The following is an 18,928-nucleotide window of genomic DNA, read 5'->3' as shown; positions in this document are numbered from 1 at the left end:
CCAGCCCGGCATTGGCTCAAAAGCCTCCCAGAAAATACCATTGGAAGTTGGGAAGAGCTCGAGGATGCGTTTCGGGCAAATTTTCAGGGGACTTATGTCCGCCCTCCGGATGCAGACGATTTAAGTCACATAACTTAACAGCCCGGAGAGTCAGCCCGCAAATTCTGGAACAGGTTCCTCACCAAAAAGAACCAAATAGTCGACTGTCCGGACGCCGAAGCCTTAGCAGCCTTCAAATATAACGTCCGAGACGAATGGCTCGCCAGACACCTCGGCCAGGAAAAGCCAAGAACAATGGCCGCACTAACAAGCCTCATGACCCCCTTTTGTGCGGGAGAGGATAGCTGGCTGGCAAGATGCAGCACCAGTGACCCAAGTACATCCGAGGTCAGGGATGGAAATGGGAAACCACGACGCAGAAAGGACCAGCGCCGGACTAAGGGAAATGACCCAAAGAGCACGAAAGTCAACGCCGGATTCAAAAGCTCTTGGCAGAACAACAAAACACTGCCTCTCAAGGACAATAGCGACGAGCTATCTAACCTAAACAAAATCTTGGACAGGATATGTCAAATCCATAGTACCCCTGGGAAGCCTGCAAACCATACCCACAGAGATTGTTGGGTCTTCAAGCAGTCCGGCCGACTTACGCCGAACACAACGGGCTCGACACACCAAGTGAGGACGATGACGAACCCCACAAGCAGAGCGCCGGAAAACAAAAGAATTTCTCACAAGAGGTCAAAACAGTGAATTCACTTCAAGTGATAACAAGGAAAAATAGAGCGGCGCCCACTAAAGTACGCGCCGCACGGTCCACCCCAGCGGAGTCCCGAAACTGGATGTCAAAACCAATAACTTTCAACCATCAGGATTACTCCGGAAGTATTCGAAACGCAGGATTGACTGCTTTGATATTGGATCCTATAATCGACGGACTACAATTTACACAAGTCCTAATGGACAGCGGCAGTGATCTAAACCTGCTATACCAGGACACAATCCGCAGAATGGAGATAGACCCAACCAAAATTCGCCATAACAACACTTCCTTTAAAGGAGTGACGCCAGGCCCATATGCCAATTGTACGGGCTCTCTACTACTAGAAGTTGTGTTCGGTTCACCCGACAACTTCCGTCGCGAAAAGTTAATCTTCCATATCGCCCCATTTAAAAGTAGCCATCAAGCACTATTGGGACGCGAAGCTTTCGCCCGCTTTAACGCAATACCGCATTACGCGTCTCTTACACTAAAAATGCCCGGTCCACACGGCATCATCTCATTAAAGGGTAACTTCGAGTGTTCCTCGGTCGTGGAAGAACGTGAGACTGCCTTGACAACCACATACTAATCCGGCTTTGCTGATCAAAGCCCCTAAAACAGGTCATTCAGACCCCGGACACGGTTAGGCGAGTCCGGTATAAATAAACAAGGGGCTTACTAGCCGCGTACCCCTTTACAAGGGGCTGCACGCATGTACAATGAGAGCCAATAAAGCTCAATTTTATTCATTTTTTGAATCATACTCTGTTTATTTTAAATACATTTTTCGCATGATCTTTTTTTTCAAACTAAGTTCTTCTCTTTTACAGATGAACAACGTGCTACACCCGTCCAGGATACGGCACAACGGAGACACAGGCGCAGACGTGCAGTAGGGACCCGTTGCAAGGATTCTTTTCAGATTAAGACCCTGCGTAAACCTTTTTTACTGTCTCTTGTTGATACACATCCCCCGATTTCTTACCATAACCGAGGAGGAGGCTGGCGTTTTGGCATCGGCCGCGTCAGAAGTTTTCGCGCATACCTGGACACTAGGGGCTTAGGGCATCGTTCTGCCCGTTTTCATAAAGACCGAATACCTTAGGGAGTGTTCGGCGTCTCGAGTTAGGCCTTATATGCATCAGCTCCGAATCATGTCTTTGGTCAAATGTTGGGTTTGCCCGGCTCCTGTGTTTTGCTGCCTTACGTTTCGTTCTATCGGCTAACGCGGCACCAGGAGAACTACTGCGATTGTGCCCCAGTTCGGCCTGGTGAGCACCTCAGTAGAGAAAGCCGAAAACTGACTGTCATGATATAGCGAGAGACTGGTCAACCACTCGATCGACCACTGGAATGTTTAGAATTCCTCCGCTTTGACGAAGGACCGTTTCCCGGTCAGGCACATACGTGCCCCGAATTCGGAGAGCGCGGTGCCCCTAGGGGCTATATAGTAGCCCCACCATCGAACTCCTATGGCTAAGTGGAAGTGATAAAGCAGTATAGTCCGGTTGCCTAGTTTGCTATGCTATCACCTCCTTCACATGACCAAGACGTTGGATTAAGTGTAAAAATGTGCTTTTTTGCAAACACCCCCGCACTATGTGCGTGGGGGCTGAAGCCGAAGACTGCCATCTTTCAGGTTATATACACATATACATTAACGGCCGCACATGAGGTATTTCAATACTTGAACGCACAAGTATAAAAAGCCCTTATATTATATTTGAAACACGGTTTCACAAATCATACATGTCATTTGAACATAACATTTTTTGAGCACCGCGACTCTATTAAGCGAGCGCCCTGCAGGACTTCCTCAAAATAGTGCTCGGCGGGTAATCGGCTTCCGTCCGAATCCCGGGATGCAACGTCGGTGGCCTCCATCTCTGCCCAGTATGTTTTGACACGGGCGAGAGCCATCCGTGCACCCTCTATGCATGTCGACCGCTTCATCGCCTTGATATGCGGCACCGCATCAAGGAACTGCTGCACCAAGCCAAAATAACTCTTCGGCTCGGGCCTTTTCGGCCACAGATGAGCCATGACATTCTTCATGGCAAGTCCGGACAACCTGTTCACCTCAGCCCACTCAGCCAACCGATCGGTTAACGGAAGTGGACGCTCCGGATTCTGGAATTGAGACCAAAAAAGCTCTTCCATTCCGTGATCCTTTTGACATCGGAAGTGTGCGACTGTGTCCGCTGCACTCGCTGCCAAATTCAGATAAGCATCCTCCGCACCCCACAACTGGCCCAACTGAGCATACTTCGGATCCGTGAACTTCCTACGCAGCAGAAAGGGCTTTCCAGCCGCAATATCCCCGGCCCGACGCAGCTCCTCCTTTATAGCCCTCATCGCAGAGCGGGCATCCTTGGCTTCGGCGGTGGCCTTCTTCAGGTCCTCTTGCTCCACTCGACATTCTCTTTCAAGAAACTAATAGCGGTCGGTAGCATCCTTCAGCTTCACGGCCATTTCGGCCATTTCCTCCCTGCTTCGGCAGTGAGCAGCCTGCTCGGCTTTTAACTCTTCGGCCGCCTTCAAGGCAGCCGCATTACTTTTTCTGGCTTGCTCCTTGGCTCAGGCAAGTTCCGCCCGAAGGTCCTCCATAGCAGCGGCGCCATCTGCATTAAAGCATACATGTTGTAAGGCACGGGCATCCAGCTCCCTTACCAGGTGACCGCGGAGAAGCCACATACCTTGTGACTCGTCAAGTCGTTTATTGACCAGTGCGATGTCCGCATCCGCAACGTCAAGTTGCCGCTTCAGTTTGGCAACTCCATCAGTCCCGCTGGCCACCGAATTCTCCGCCACTTGTATGGGAAGGGCGACATCTTATAACTGAGATTATGATCCTCAGCGCGCTATCGTTTTCGACAACATACCGAGTCTCAGGGGCTACTATCTATACAGGGCGCATTCTATGTGCAAAACTGTCAAAAGGTATGTCATTTTCACGCACCTCAAACCCCGTCAGTAAACTTCTGACGGCCTCATGCAACCCGCTCTCAGCGGATGAAATCCTTTCAATCACCATACTCATCAACATACGGTGATCTTCTGAGATAGACGCCCGCCCGAGCAGATCCTTCAGCTCCTCCGGCCGTACACCAGTTGGTGCCGCACTATCCGGCCCCGCCGGACCCGGGGAGACCCTCCGCGACGACACCTCAGGGTCGTCCGCCCTGCCTGATGGTGCGGCAGATGGAGGCGTTTCGCTCTCCATCATCTTCGGACGAAGATCCCCCGAAGATGAGCTCTGCTGAGAAGGGCTGAGATCCGAACTACAAGGTAAAAACTTCGGTTATCCTCAGAAATAAAAACAGGGATGTCCCTTATTATAAAACTCCCCTTTCTACTTACGGCTTGCTGGAGGGCTGATTCCCTTGGGGAAATAGTGCGGCCGGGGTTTCTCCTGGCTCAGGGCCCTCTCCTGAAGACTTCTTCCCCCGCTTTGAGGCCTTGGCCTCCGGATCTTCAAAAGCGGCCCTCTTATCCCCCTGGAGGGAGGGATTCTCGATCCCCCCTTTCTTAAGAGCCTCCTTAGCGGAGGCGGTGGTTTTCCTGTTTTCCCCTTCGCCCTTTTCTAAAGGCGCAGCCTCCAGCATCTTGATTAACACAGGATCCGGCGTGGTCTCAGGGAGGGGGGCCGGACACCGTATCAGCTTTGCTTTTGCTATCCACTCCTATTCAAGGGATAGCTGGTTAAAGGGCAAGTTTATGGTAAATATGTGGACATCGTGTCCAGGCACAGGACTATTTAGTTGAGTATCCTGGCGATTGCAGCTCAAGCCTGCGTCCTGGGTCAAGTCCGGACACATCTCTTGTGATCCGAAGAACGGTTTATACATCTCCACGGGCGTCGCGCCCATGAAGTGTTGGAGAGCTCGCGGTCCCTCCGGATTGAATTCCCACAGGCGGAGGGGGCAACATTTGCAGGGCAGAAGGCGCCGAATCAGCATGACCTGCGCCACTACAACCAGATTGATCTCTCTCTTGGAGGTCTCGAATACGGCCCTGCAACAATGGCACGTCCTTGGACGGCCCCCAGTCAAGCCCTTTGTTGACCCACGACGACAGCCGTTGTGGGGGGCCCGAGCGAAAGGCAGGCGGCGCCACCCATCTGGTGCCCCTGGGAGCGGTGATGTAGAACCACTCCTGTTGCCACAAACCGAGCTCCTTTTGAAAACAGCCATCGGGCCACGGAGCGTCAGCTCCCTTGCTTATAACTGCCCCTCTGCACTCTTCCTGCCGCTCCTCGATCATCTTCGGCTCCACGTTGAAGGTCTTGAGCCACAATCCGAAGTGAGGAGTGGTGTGGAGGAAGGCTTCGCATACAATAATGAACGATGAGATGTGGAGGATGGACTCCGGATCCAAGTCATGGAATTCCAACCCGTAATAAAACATGAGCCCCCTCACGAAGGGGTCCATCGGGAAGCCTAAACCCCGACGGAAGTGAGACACAAACACCACGCTCTCACCAGGCTCGGGAGTGGGAATAATTTGCCCTGGGGTGGGCAGCCTATGCGAAATTTCGTCGGTTAGATACCTGGCGTCTCTCAGCTTTAGCACATCTTCTTCCGTGACGGAAGAGGGCATCCACCGGCCCTGAAGGTCGGATCCGGACATTGTCGAAGGTCCAAAGCGCCTGAATATGGAGCCTTAGGTGTCGGAACTCGGGGTGAGGGGCGGATTCGATTGAGGATTGAAGAAAAGGAACATGCCTTGGTCTCGTTATAAAGGGGTTGAATACCAAGAGCCGTCCCCATAACCGTTTGGGACTCGCCTTCAATGGAGGGGGCGAGCCAACGGGCGCGGTTGGGTTACCCACGTCCGTATTGGTGAGAATCCCGGAATAAGGGGACACGATCTCTGCTTTGATAAGACGTGCCAAGGAAACCGCTTCGCTAAACGTGCTGAGGTGGAACAATAAAAACGATTCGAGTAAAGGCTTGGCCATGGTGTGATGTCATATCATGAAATACGTCAGCAGATCGAACTTGTGTGAATATTATTCTTACGGTGGAATGTGGAATTTATTTTGCAGAGCCGGACACTATCCTGGTGTTCACAATCTTCTATGAATTATTCGGAAGAGGAAGCCGCCTTGCAATGCCGAAGACAATATGCGCGTCGGACTCGTCATCATTGAAGCCTGGTTCAGGGGCTACTGAGGGAGTCCTGGACTAGGGGTTTTTCGGATAGCCGAACTATCATCATTGGCCGGACTCCAAGACTATGAAGATACAAGATTGAAGACTTCGTCCCGTGTCCGGATGGGACTTTCCTTGGCGTGGAAGGCAAGCTTGGCGATACGGATATGTAGATCTCCTACCATTGTAACCGACTCTGTGTAACCCTAGCCCTCCCCGGTGTCTATATAAACCGGAGGGGTTTAGTCCGTAGGACGAACAACAATCATACCATAGGCTAGCTTCTAGGGTTTAGCCTCCTTGATCTCGTGGTAGATCTACTCTTGTACTACCCATATCATCAATATTAATCAAGCAGGAGTAGGGTTTTACCTCCATCGAGAGGGCCCGAACCTGGGTAAAAACATCGTGTCCCTTGTCTCCTGTTACCATCCGCCTAGACGCACAGTTCGGGACCCCCTACCCGAGATCCGTCGGTTTTGTCCTACCCGCAAATCCACCCTTAACTCGCAACTGGGGCGCAACTGTTTTTGTCCCAGTTGCAAGTTCACCCTTGACTCTCAACTAGATCCCGATCTTTTTTTTGTCCCAGTTGTAAGTCTACCCACGACTCGCAACTAGGGCCTGACCTTTTCTTCAGTTGCCAGTCCACACTTGACTCGCAGGCCCAACCTTTTTTGTCTCAGTTGCAATCTCACCTCGACTTGCAACTAGGGCCCGACCTTCATTTTGTCCCAGTTGCAAGTCCGTTCTCAACTCGCAACTACGGCACGACCTTTTTTTCTCTCAGTTGTAAGTCCACCCTCGACATGCAACTGGATTTGACCCTTTTCTCTCCTATTTGTAAGTCCACTCTCGACACACAACTGGGCCTGACCATTTCTTTTCCAGTTGCAAGTCCACCATTGACACACAACTGAGTTTGACCTCTTGTTTTCCAAAATGTTCATTTTTTTTCAAAAAGTGTATGGGATTTGAAAAATACTTTGGTATTTCAAAATTTGTTTGGGTTTTCCAAAAAAGTTTGACAATATCAAAATAGGTTCGTATTTTTCAAAAAAAATCCTGCAAGTTCAAAAAATATTCATGCTTTTCGAAATAAATTCGAATGTTTTAAACAATGTTCCCTTTTTCTAAATTATTTGCAAATGCAAAAAATGTATGCATTTTCATAAAATGATCATATTTTTTTCAAAAAATGTTTTGAGTGTTCAAAACATGTACCAATTTTGAAAAATTGGTTAGAAATTCAAAAAAAATCTTGTTTTCATTAAAACTAATTGACGTTTTTAAACAATCTTTGGGAGTTTCCAAAAATACTCCTGTTTCCAAAATTAGCGATTTTGGGGAAGGTTTCATGTTTTCCAAAAAATGTTAGGATTTTCTTAAATCGCACTTAAAAAACTGTTCAAGGTTTTCAAAAATAGTTCGTCTTTTAAAAAAAATATGGAATTACAGAATTACAAATATTGTTCAGACTTTTCAAAAAAGTCTGGAGTTCCAAAAATTCTTTGTGTTTTAATAAAAATACGATGTTCTAAAATTGTTCACAATTTTTCAATAATTGTTCAAAAAAGTATTAAACCGGACGCTGCAGTAAGTCCTTAAAAGACATGCCTTGATTATTTGCCATGAATGCCTATGTGTGTAAGTGGTTGAAAGGATGGGTTGACGAGCAGTTCGATTCCTGTTAGGTATGCTGTAGTTTTTATAGGCTTTTTGGTCCTGGGTCGTGACCGTGGTCCGTGGTGAGTTGTGTGCGAAACAGCAGGAGAGCCAAAAAAACCGACACAGCAGGAGAGCCACAACACTTTTTTTTGATAATCACAAACAGATGGGGTGAAGTTATGTTAGACGTGAGATAGTCAAACTCTAGAAATTACTAATAGAATGCCCGTGCGTTGCTACGGGCTTTTCGTTGTATAAAACTCGGTGAATTTTTTGTCCCTTCTAACAACATCGCCTCGACACCTTTGTGGATGGATTTTTTTAAAGTCGACATAATCCATTTCCATCTCTCCCATAATCTACAAAAATAAAGATATATAGAAACAAACCTTTTGTATTATGATGTGCAACAAATATATAAAGAATAATCATTTGTATGCATCTTTCCGGATTGTGTAAAACTCAATGATTTTTCAGTCAGAACCATCATAAAACTTTGTCAATCGACATTTACCAAAGCATCCTCGGAAGCCACCGGTTTTTATCTCTGATATACAAAAGTGAACATATAAACAGTATTTAAAAAAAATATAAGCTTATATACAACATATATTCATTGGTCAGATGCTAAATGAGAGTAGGTTACGTTTTTAGTCGGAGTGAGTGGCATCATACTTTTTACTAAAGTGGGTCAGATTCTAATTTTAATAAAGTATAAGTTCACATGTAAATCACTTGTTGGTAAAAAAAATCTAGAAATGTCTTTGTTAAGGTATCTGATATTTGTCACTACATAAGAGTATGTGGCATTTCTCTCATAGCAAACAACCGCTTTTCCTAAAAAAAGCAAACAGCCGCACCTTCTTGTTTTTCTTATGAAAAAAAAGCAAATCACTCTCTCATTCTCTCACTACATGGCACAACGCTCATACCCACATCTCATTCCCCCGCACTGCTTTCCTCGCTGATGCCATTGCCATCTCTCCCAACCACGACGTTCAACCGACATCTTTCTCTCAGCGTAGTCTCCCCTTCCTTCCATGGCGTCGCCCTCCCCATCCTTTCCCCTCTATGGTGTCCCGGGCCAATTTCCAGTGCCAAAGAATGCACACCATCATAGTCGGCCATGATATATGAAATGGTATATATACTACGACAACGGGCATGTACTCTAGTGGTTCAACATCAATCTTGTCCGACATATACTTTACAATAAATATTCACGCATTGCCATGCAATAACAATAAATGATCAAAAATTGTTCTAATTTAGAAAATAATATGTCAAACATGATGGCTTATACCGCCCATTGATACCACAAAAACTAATTCTCCAACTCTTTTTCTCTATCAATAATTGTTGTGTCTCCTTAACCTCGCTCTATTTATTTTTAGAAGACCAAAAAAATCCTACCCCTCATTTCCATTTTCTGTGTCTCCTTAACCTCGCTCTATTTATTTTTAGAAGACAAAAAAAAAAGAAATCATACCCTTACTTTCCATTCTCCTTCATTCTCGACACCATGTCTGGGCTCTCTTTTCAATATATATACTTCCCTTCCTGATTGTTTGCCCTAACTGCCGAAACCTGAAGCATTTTGCTTTTTAGAACAGAAACCGTGCGAAGACATATTTCAGGACCAAAGAAGCACACTTGAAAAATTGTTCCTACTTTGTGAAATTCTGACTTCCTAGCTATATTACCTTTGCTAGAGAATTATTTCAAGCTCTAATCCTCAAATAATGGGATGGAGAAACTACCATGCCAAGCAACTTATTTATGTTGTCATTGGATCAACTTCTTTAGGTTGTTATGGGAGAAACCAAGGGCTGGAAGAAAATAGTTTGAAGATAAACCAAAAGTACACAAAATGGCAAAAGATAATAAGAAAGACTCAATCATTATTTTAACTGACCAAGCTTTAGACTATCTACTTGATTTAGCTGTAGTATAGGAGTACATGACTAATTACATGCTAACATAAAAAAAAGAAGGCCAAATACCAAATGTATTTTGTGCTAACATAATACGGGCTTCTTTGCTGCCATTTCATTGTGTTGGAGCTTTTCTTAAGTACACGACTACAGGGAGAAACCAAGATATGTTACTTGAAATAACTTCATCCACTATAGAAAGAAATTATCCCAACAGTTTCTATTATCCTAATAATTTTTTCCTTTAACACAGCCAACTATCACTAATGGAGTCCTGAAGTTGACTCGATTGCGGCGTTGGTGGATGCATCGGCTCACGACCACAGACTTGACCGCCTCATGAAGCGTTGTTGCCTCATTGCCGCCTACCACCGGCGCCACCACCTCCGTGGGCAGGTTTCGTCTGTCGAAGCATGCAATGTTTGGCTCTTCTGTTTGTTTGCTTTTTTGGCAAAATGAAATACAGATAAATAATTGATAGACCAATAACTTCAACAATATAAGGTGAATTCAGATTACTCAGGCAAACAATAGAAACACAATATATACTTTGGTAGAGAAAACCTTGTATATGTTTCAATACATAATCTAATGTGACTTTCATGCATTTCAATATCTACAAGAGGGTTAACACAAGAACCATACAGTACCATCTTGGATCTTCCTGCCATCAGATCAATGTTTTAATACATCATTAGTGCAAGCCCATACCAGCTGAAAACACAAACATGGAATTAGTTATACATCCAATATTTTGACAAAATGATGGATTCTTTCTGACGACGGCATGCTTCAAAGCCCATACCAGATGAAAACACAAACAATAGAAGCAAGCCGAAGTGATTAAAAGACATGCATGTCCATTGCTAAATTTGTGTTTTGTTGGGTATTTCTCCCATTCTAGCATCTATCCAGGATAATTATTCCAAAATCCAAACTACAAAGGAAAAGGAGTTATAACCTTTGAACATAGGAACTTTAGCTGTGCAACTATAGTTGTGCCTCACCCCAAAAGAGGCCATCTTCACTACAAAGAAAGCAATTAGTATCTCACGCTCCAGTTATGAGTTAGTCTTACTTAAAACTCTGATTCATTAAATGGTCAAAAGATGCACCCTTATATGTTGTGACTCTGCAACGAAGAAAGTCTCTCTATGTGTACTATTTTTCTTTTTGGTATCCAAACAAAGCATCGTCCCCTAGAAACTAATTCCATGTTTGTGTTTTCAGCTAGTATGGGCTTGCACTAATGATGTATTAAAACATTGATCTGATGGCAGGAAGATCCAAGATGGTACTGTATGGTTCTTGTGTTAACCCTCTTGTAGATATTGAAATGCATGAAAGTCACATTAGATTATGTATTGAAACATATACAAGGTTTTCTCTACCAAAGTATATATTGTGTGTCTTGAATTGTCTTGACATCATTTGCCTACATGCTCGTATACTTATCAACATGTGAATGTATCGACACTGACGCATGCAAGATGCACGCGCACGCGCGCACACACACACATATTTTTTCCTAGATGTTAACCTTGCTGCCAAGTTATGTTTGTTTGATATGCAAGTCTGAACTTGAGAAGTAAATAGCAACTTTACCTCGCTGCAGCATCGAATCAATCTGAGACCATCAACATCCACCCTGAAATGGTCGCTCTACAGTAACATACAAGCACAACCGAATTCCCGGCAAGGATCTTGTGTCCTGTGCAGGTAGAGCTTTCTCCTCACGTCTTCCCTTCCCTTCATTCCTGAAATTGTAGGGATTAACAGAAAATGAGCCTAGTAGAATGTGTACAAAGCAATTTCCAATCACCTTAGCAGTGGCAATTGTTCAAAAACTCAAAGGCTATCACCGAGACTGACACACCTTTTTCTTTGAGGAACACACATGCCTCAAAAAACTTGCTGGATAACACTAAATATATTGCTATGCTACCTCTCACATGGAGGAAATGATTATATTATTTTATGATAAACCATGAAGCGGAAGACTGAAGACCAGCAGCATACTCTGATACTATAATTTAGCTCATATAATTCCAGATTTAGTCCATACACTATTTAAACACTTGGCTACAGAGGCAAAAAAATGAGTAGTGGCATGCATACCTTTAAAATGACCAAAACTCAAAGAATGAAAACATTCCGATTCCAAGCACCTGTTATTTTTCACATGGGTGGAAACAATATGAGCAGCTCAAACTGTTACTGGTAATCAAATAATAAGAGGTACTTTGGCAATATTATTATAAATATATCTTCGTGAAAAATAGTTATTTATACATGGATATAGCTATATATCTGAAGAAAACATAACCGGTACATATAAATTAGGCATCAAAGAAAAATACCTTGTTGATTTCTCTTTCTTATAAGAAATATCAGTTCGTGTGCACCATCTCCATCACATCCTTTCCGAGCAGGCACGACACCTAAGCCGATGAACCTGAAAGTTGAGCTCGTACTTCCTGGAATACTCTGTAAAGCAATGAAAAGTAAACATAGTAACCGAATTAAGATATTACAGGTATATAAATGGATCAACCGGAGAAGCTTACCTTCACGAGGAAAGAGCCATAAACCCACAAGTTTTAATCCATCGCTTCCTGCAAGTAACAATGGAATTAATAGGGTAGTTTAATAGTAACAATGGAATTAATAGGGTACTTGAATACGACACTTTATGGACAATAAACAATAAGAGGATCTAGCTCTGTGTTCAACTACATATCATTAGTCCCTGCCTATAATATATAAGGATTTGGCAAGGACCAGTAGGACAGCTAATTTTGAGGGAGAAATTCATGCCAAAATAAAAAATCTAATTAGCCGGATCAATAATCCTATGATAGTATGATTTGACTGAATATAGACGGATGAAATCATCAATCTCACCTTTCGATTGAGCTCCACAATGATTAATTTCTAAAATCCATGTGATTTTCGTTGCTCTACTTAACTGGTCTTCGCTACAACTTTATCCACTTTTCCTTAAAAGCTACATGAAACCAGACATGCCTCAAATGCTTACCTTTCTGGATGATGGCCTACTATGTAGACTACACAAACCGAAGGAAGCGGATAGAAGAAGATGAAGATCTTGCAAGCTATCAGCCAACCAAAACATAACTCTGACGAAACTGCAAAGTAAAGCATCAGCAGGTAAGGTTCAGAACAAGTTTAGGCAGAAACACAATACAGAGGACACTAATATTTTTGCATTTTTCAATCATAACCGAATTAACACATTGTTCAAACAATGAGAACCAGATTCAGTAAGTAAAAGGAAGTAAACTACAGGCACAATTAAAGTAAACAAAAATGATCGACACTACTAAGAACTAAAACAAAAGAAGAGAAGCAAAGGTTCAGATAGAATAGCAGGATTACAGAGCAAGGCTGAGAACGCCGCAGAAGACAAATTTCTCTGGTACCTTGATAAGCTGTCATGTTCATGGCAAGATCATACCCAGGTGCACCTCGTTCATGGAAGACACACCCCACTACATCCTTGTGATTTTCAGCAATGAAATAAGACCGTGACGCAGATCCTTTGCTCCAGCATGTTCCCCTCACATGAATACCATCCATGTCCTTGCCTGCAACACAGATGCATTGTTCAGCCTCATTCAGTTGATCTTCCAAAGCAGTAGTAGTAGCATCATTGAGTGTACCCCATTTATCGATGATGACTTGCACCTTTTACACAGCCATGTTCATCGACATCAATAGCATCTCCATCGATGATGATGATGCAGTGGTCACCAATGATAGCGAAATTCTGAATTCAAGGATAGACAAGCGAAGAGGGGCGGGAAGATAGGCGGAGAGACATGCACGATGGTAGAGCGTGGTCGCAGTCGCCGGTCTTCGTCACCTGACTTGACATGAGAGAGACGGGAGATGCGATTGTGAGATTTCCGTCACATCCGCTTCTCCTCTTGTGTCTTTGTGCTTGGAGGCCCCGCGAACAGCGTTCTCCCCACTCTCGTACACCTCTTCCTCTCTTCGTTGAGAGGGATGCGACGCGTCGACGCGATGCTAAGGGGCGGGGGCGCGGAGACGCGGGGCGACCACGGCCGGTAGAGTCGAGGTAGAGGCCTCCTAGTCGTCGCCGTTCACTGGCCTGCGTTGGATGTAGAAGAGGAGCACCGTGGAGGTAAGGAGCGGTTGCAGCTGACGGGGTGAGGAGGGTGAGGCGAGCTCCACCAACGACGACAATGCGGGGAGGAGCGCCACCATGGTTGAAGGAGAGGGGCGACAGGGAATGAGGTGGTCGTGGCAACCAACGGCGACTTGCTGGACGAGATCGGGCACCCACCACTGTCGGACTGCTCTGCTCCGCCGACATGGAGGCTCTACGGCGGCTCCCACGATCGGATCTGGCCACAGCGACAACCGGAGTGGCAAGGCCTGGCGTTCTCTCCATCAGATCGGGTCGGGGAGGGGAGCTCCTTTCCTTGGGCCGCCCCGCTGTACATGGCTGCTGGGGGTGTGATGGCGGCCAGCTAGGGATGGAGGTGCTAGCGGCGGCGCAGGGAGGGAGGCTGAGAGCCTGGGATAGGTAGGTCGAGGGTTCGGGGCATGGAGGGACGAGGTGTTCGGGGATTGGATTTTTATTTCGAGGATATTTGTTTTTTAATTAATGTGATTGAGTGATTTAAGGTAAGGTTAATTAATTTAGATTTAATTTTTAGAGATTGTTCGTAATTGATTCTACATTACTAAATAACTTGCGCCAGTATGGAAAGTTCTGATATGTTCAGATTTCTTTCGTTGTGTGAGAGGGTGACGCAAAAATGAACCGATGAAGTGGGGGGAGGGGACGAAAAAAATCTACGAAAAAAAACCAGCGAAGGTGGGAGGAGGTACCAAAAAAAACCATGAAAGGTGGGACGAAAAAAAGCCTGGAAGCGAGACTACCAACTGCTCCATTAGGAGTAGAGATAGTCATCGGGGCCAAATCAAGCCTGGAGTTCCAAAAATTCTTTGTGTTTTAAAAAAAAAATCAATGTTCTAAAATTGTTCACAATTTTTCAATAATTGTTCAAAAAAGATTCAAACCCGACGCTGCAGTAAGTCCTTAAAGACATGCCTTGATTATTTGCCATGAATGCCTATGTGCGTAAGTGGTTGAAAGGATGGGTTGACCAGCAGTTCAATTCATGTTAGGTACGATGTAGTTTTTTTTGGCTTTTTGGTCTTGGGTCGTGACCGTGGTGAGTTGTGTGCGAAACAGCAGGAGAGCCAAAAAAAAGAAACAGCAGGGGAGCCACAACCTTTTTTTTGGAAACACTAACACCTACACGTGTGGGCTTCTGCATCTCGCCCACACGCGTGGATCCGCGTCTGTTTGTGCGTGCACGAATCTTGGCATGTTTGTGGTGCCACGTAGGACCGGGTGGTGTGTGGGCATTCACTCGATCGTCCACACGTCCGTTTTCACCACACGGAGGGGCCGGTGTGTGGGCGTTTAGCAGTTCGCCCACACGCCAGTTTTCACTCACGCACAAGGGCTGGTGTGTGGGCATTTGCCATCTCGCCCACACGCCCGTCTCCTCTCTCACACCCAAGCTGCCAGTTGCCATGTGTTTTGCAGTGTACATGGCAACTGCCCTAGTGTGCTTGTAAGCAGATGGCAACTCTCTTTTTTTCACCCGAACATGTCAGTTGCCATATGTTTTGTAGGGTACACGACAACTGCCCTAGTGTACTTGCAAGTAGATGGCAACTCTCTCTTTACCCGAACATGTTGTTTTATCATGTCTTTTTGTAGTGCTACACGGCAACTGTCTAGTGTTAGTACGTGGCAACTCCTAAGGTTTTCAAATCATGGCAACTGTTGTAAACCAGACCATACATGGCAACTGCTTAGCGTTAGTAGGTGGCAACCTCTAAAGTTTTCAAATCATGGCAACTATAGTAAACCAGACCATACATGGCAACAGCTGCAGTTGTCCAAAATGGCATCTCACACTTGACCTGAGATGGCAACTGTAGTTGAGCAACCATGACAACTGTAGTTGTCCGACATGGCAAATGTAGTTCAGCGACATGGCAACTGCAGTTAAACGGACATTAAAGAGGGTCCGGACCATGGCAACTGCGGGGACGCGTGTTGACTGTCATGCGAGGCGTGCGGGACCGTGAGGTAGGTGGCTGAGAGAGGTCGTGTGGCAGTTATCCATTTTGCCTACACGTAGGCATGTAAGAGGGACCGCAAGGAAAAAAAAGGGCGTGTGAGCGCTAGTTGTTTTGTCCACATGTAGGCGTGTGGGCTGGTCCTCTTAGACACCACACAAAACGTGTGACTAGACCCTTTAACGCCCACACGTGTGGCAGTTATCGTCGTCCTTTTTTTTGATAATCACAAACAGATGGGATGAAGTTATGTTAGATGTGAGATAGTCAAACCCTAGGAATTATAGTCATCGGGGCCAAATCAAGCCAAGTATTAGAAGGAGTGAACCTTGCTAGACAAAGCGTGTTAATTATCCTCGTGTAGTAAATGGCCAAAAACTATCATTTGTGGGACCTAACAAAAAGTATCACTTTGGGGGTAATATTTTGGAGTTATTTACGTCTACAAAAGGTTACTTGAAATTTCTGCATGATGAGGCGACAGATCTCACAACTGTAGTACAACAAGCTGATGCATAGGAGTTCGTGCTAGATAAGACATGTGTTGACATCAGATTTTGACATAGAAAAAATGTTTTTAAGATGACCTCAAATGAAAAGTGCTTATAGTCGATTACAACCTACGATACCATGCCAATGCTTAATGACTTCAGTTACCCAACTGTGATATAATTTAGTTAAAAACGACAATTACTAACAATAATAGCGAGAACAGTCGGCCACATATTAGGCCATGAATAACATTAATACCAGTCCGTTATGGCCTTCATCCTAGCGCACTCTATATAAGGAGGAAGGGAAGCATTGGGCTGAAAGTTGAGCATCGACATATCGTACGTTACGCCAAGAGCTAAGAGCATCATAGCGGTAGAGCTTGATGGATCCTTTCTAGAGAAAGAGTTTCTCTCGAAAGAAGTGAGTGGGAGGAAAGTAGAACTTGATGAGATAACTGTATTTACTCCCTTATTGGAAAGTAGTTCATCACAGAAATCGGTTCCTGTGACACCTACACCAATTAGTGAGGAAGCTAATGATATTGATCATGAAGCTTCAGATCAAGTTTCTACTGAACCTCGTAGGTCCACCAGAGTAAGATCCGCACCAGAGTGGTACGGTAATCCTATTCTGGAAGTCATGTTACTTGACCATGATGAACCTACGAACTATGAGGAAGCGATGATGAGCCCAGATTCCGTAAAATGGCTAGAGGCCATGAAATCTGAGATGGGATCCATGTATGAGAACAAAGTATGGACTTTGGTTGACTTGCCCGATGATCGGCAAGCCATTGAGAATAAATGGATCTTTAAGAAGAAGACTGACGCTGATGGTAATGTAACTGTCTATAAAGCTCGACTTGTTGCGAAAGGTTTTCGACAAGTTCAAGGGGTTGACTACGATGAGACTTTCTCACCCGTAGCGATGCTTAAGTCTGTCCGAATCATGTTAGCTATTACTGCATTTCATGATTATGAAATTTGACAAATGGATGTAAAAACTGCATTCTTGAATGGATTTCTGGAAGAAGAGTTGTATATGATGCAGCCAGAAGGTTTTGTTGATCCAAAAAGTGCTAACAAAGTGTGCAAGCTCCAGCGATCCATTTATGGACTGGTGCAAGCATCTCGGAGTTGGAATAAATGCTTTGACAGTGTGATCAAAGCATATAGTTTTATATAGACTTTTGGAGAAGCCTGTATTTACAAGAAAGTGAGTGGGAGCTCTGTAGCATTTCTGATATTATATGTAGATGACATATTATTAATTAGAAATGATATAGAATTTCTGGATAGCATAAAAGGATACTTGAATAAAAGTTTTTCAATGAAAGACCTCGGTGAAGCTGCTTACATATTGGGCATCAAGATTTATAGAGATAGATCAAGACGCTTAATAGGACTTTCACAAAGCACATACCTTGATAAAATTTTGAAAAAGTTCAAAATGGATCAGGCAAAGAAAGGGTTCTTGCTCGTGCTAAAAGGTGTGAAGTTGAGTCAGACTCAATGCCCGACCACAACAGAAGATAGAGAGAAAATGAAAGATGTTCCCTATGCTTCAGCCATAGGCTCTATCATGTATGCAATGCTGTGTACCAGACCTGTCGTATGCTTAGCAATAAGCTTGGCAGGAAGGTACCAACGTAATCCAGGAGTGGATCATTGGACAGCGGTCAAGAACATCCTGAAATACCTGAAAAGGATAAGGATATGTTTCTCGTATATGGAGGTGAAAAAGAGCTAGTCGTAAATGGTTACGTCGATGCAAGCTTTGACACTGATCCGGACGATTCTAAATCGCAAACCGGATACGTGTTTTTATTAAACGGTGGAGCTGTAAGTTGGTGCAGTTCTAAACAAAGCGTCGTGGCGGGATCTACATGTGAAGCGGAGTACATACCTGCTTCGGAAGCAGCAAATGAAGGAGTCTGGATGAAGCAGTTCATTTCCGATCTAGGTGTCATACCTAGTGCATCGGGACCAATGAAAATCTTCTGTGACAGTACTGGTGCAATTGCCTTTGCAAAGGAATCCAGATTTCACAAGAGGACCAAGCACATCAAGAGACGCTTCAATTCCATCCGGGACCAAGTCCAAGTGGGAGATATAGAGATTTGCAAGATACATACGGATTTGAATGTTGCAAACCCATTGACTAAGCCTCTCTCACGAGCAAAACATGATCAACACCAAGACTCCATGGGTGTTAGAATCATTACTATGTAATCTAGATTATTGACTCTAGTGCAAGTGAGAGACTGAAGGAAATATGCCCTAGAGGCAATAATAAAGTTATTATTTATTTCCTCATATCATGATAAATGTTTATTATTCATGTATTAACCGAAAACATGATACGTGTGTGAATACATAGACAAACATATAGTCACTAGTATGCCTCTACGAGACTAGCTCATTAATCAAAGATGGTTATGTTTCCTAACCATAGACATGTGTTGTCATTTGATTAATGGGATCACATCATTAGGAGAATGATGTGATTGACATGACCCATTCCGTTAGCCTAGCACTTGATCGTTTAGTATATTGCTATTGCTTTCTTCATGACTTATACATGTTACTGTAACTATGAGATTATGCAACTCCCGTTTACCGGAGGAACACTTTGGGTACTACCAAACGTCACAACGTAACTGGGTGATTATAAAGGAGTACTACAGGTGTCTCCAAAGGTACATGTTGGGTTGGCGTATTTCGAGATTAGGTTTTGTCACTCCGATTGTCGGAGAGGTATCTTTG

The 18,928-nt window shown here is 44.5% G+C and overlaps 1 long non-coding RNA gene across 9 annotated transcripts; it reads right to left on the bottom strand.

Moving 5' to 3' along the window:
- Positions 1-9,595: 9,595 nt before the first annotated feature.
- LOC123092382 (uncharacterized) lies at positions 9,596-14,135 on the bottom strand. 9 transcript variants are annotated; one of them, XR_006444523.1, is made up of 9 exons: positions 13,202-14,135; positions 12,962-13,126; positions 12,559-12,667; positions 12,086-12,133; positions 11,879-12,005; positions 11,637-11,686; positions 11,124-11,275; positions 10,480-10,540; positions 9,596-10,232 (listed from the first exon to the last, which is right to left on the bottom strand). It is a non-coding gene; the product is annotated as an uncharacterized lncRNA (long non-coding RNA). The 9 variants fall into 9 exon arrangements; XR_006444518.1 differs by having other exon boundaries at positions 9,596-9,960; positions 10,169-11,275; XR_006444524.1 differs by having other exon boundaries at positions 9,596-9,949; positions 10,169-11,275.
- Positions 14,136-18,928: the final 4,793 nt, after the last annotated feature.

The sequence above is a fragment of the Triticum aestivum genome, chromosome 4B (genome assembly GCF_018294505.1).
Source record: "Triticum aestivum cultivar Chinese Spring chromosome 4B, IWGSC CS RefSeq v2.1, whole genome shotgun sequence".
In the NCBI taxonomy this organism is placed as follows: Eukaryota; Viridiplantae; Streptophyta; class Magnoliopsida; order Poales; family Poaceae; genus Triticum; species Triticum aestivum.
Note: the sequence above shows the minus strand (reverse complement) of the source record. Positions and strands in the feature narration are given on the sequence as shown.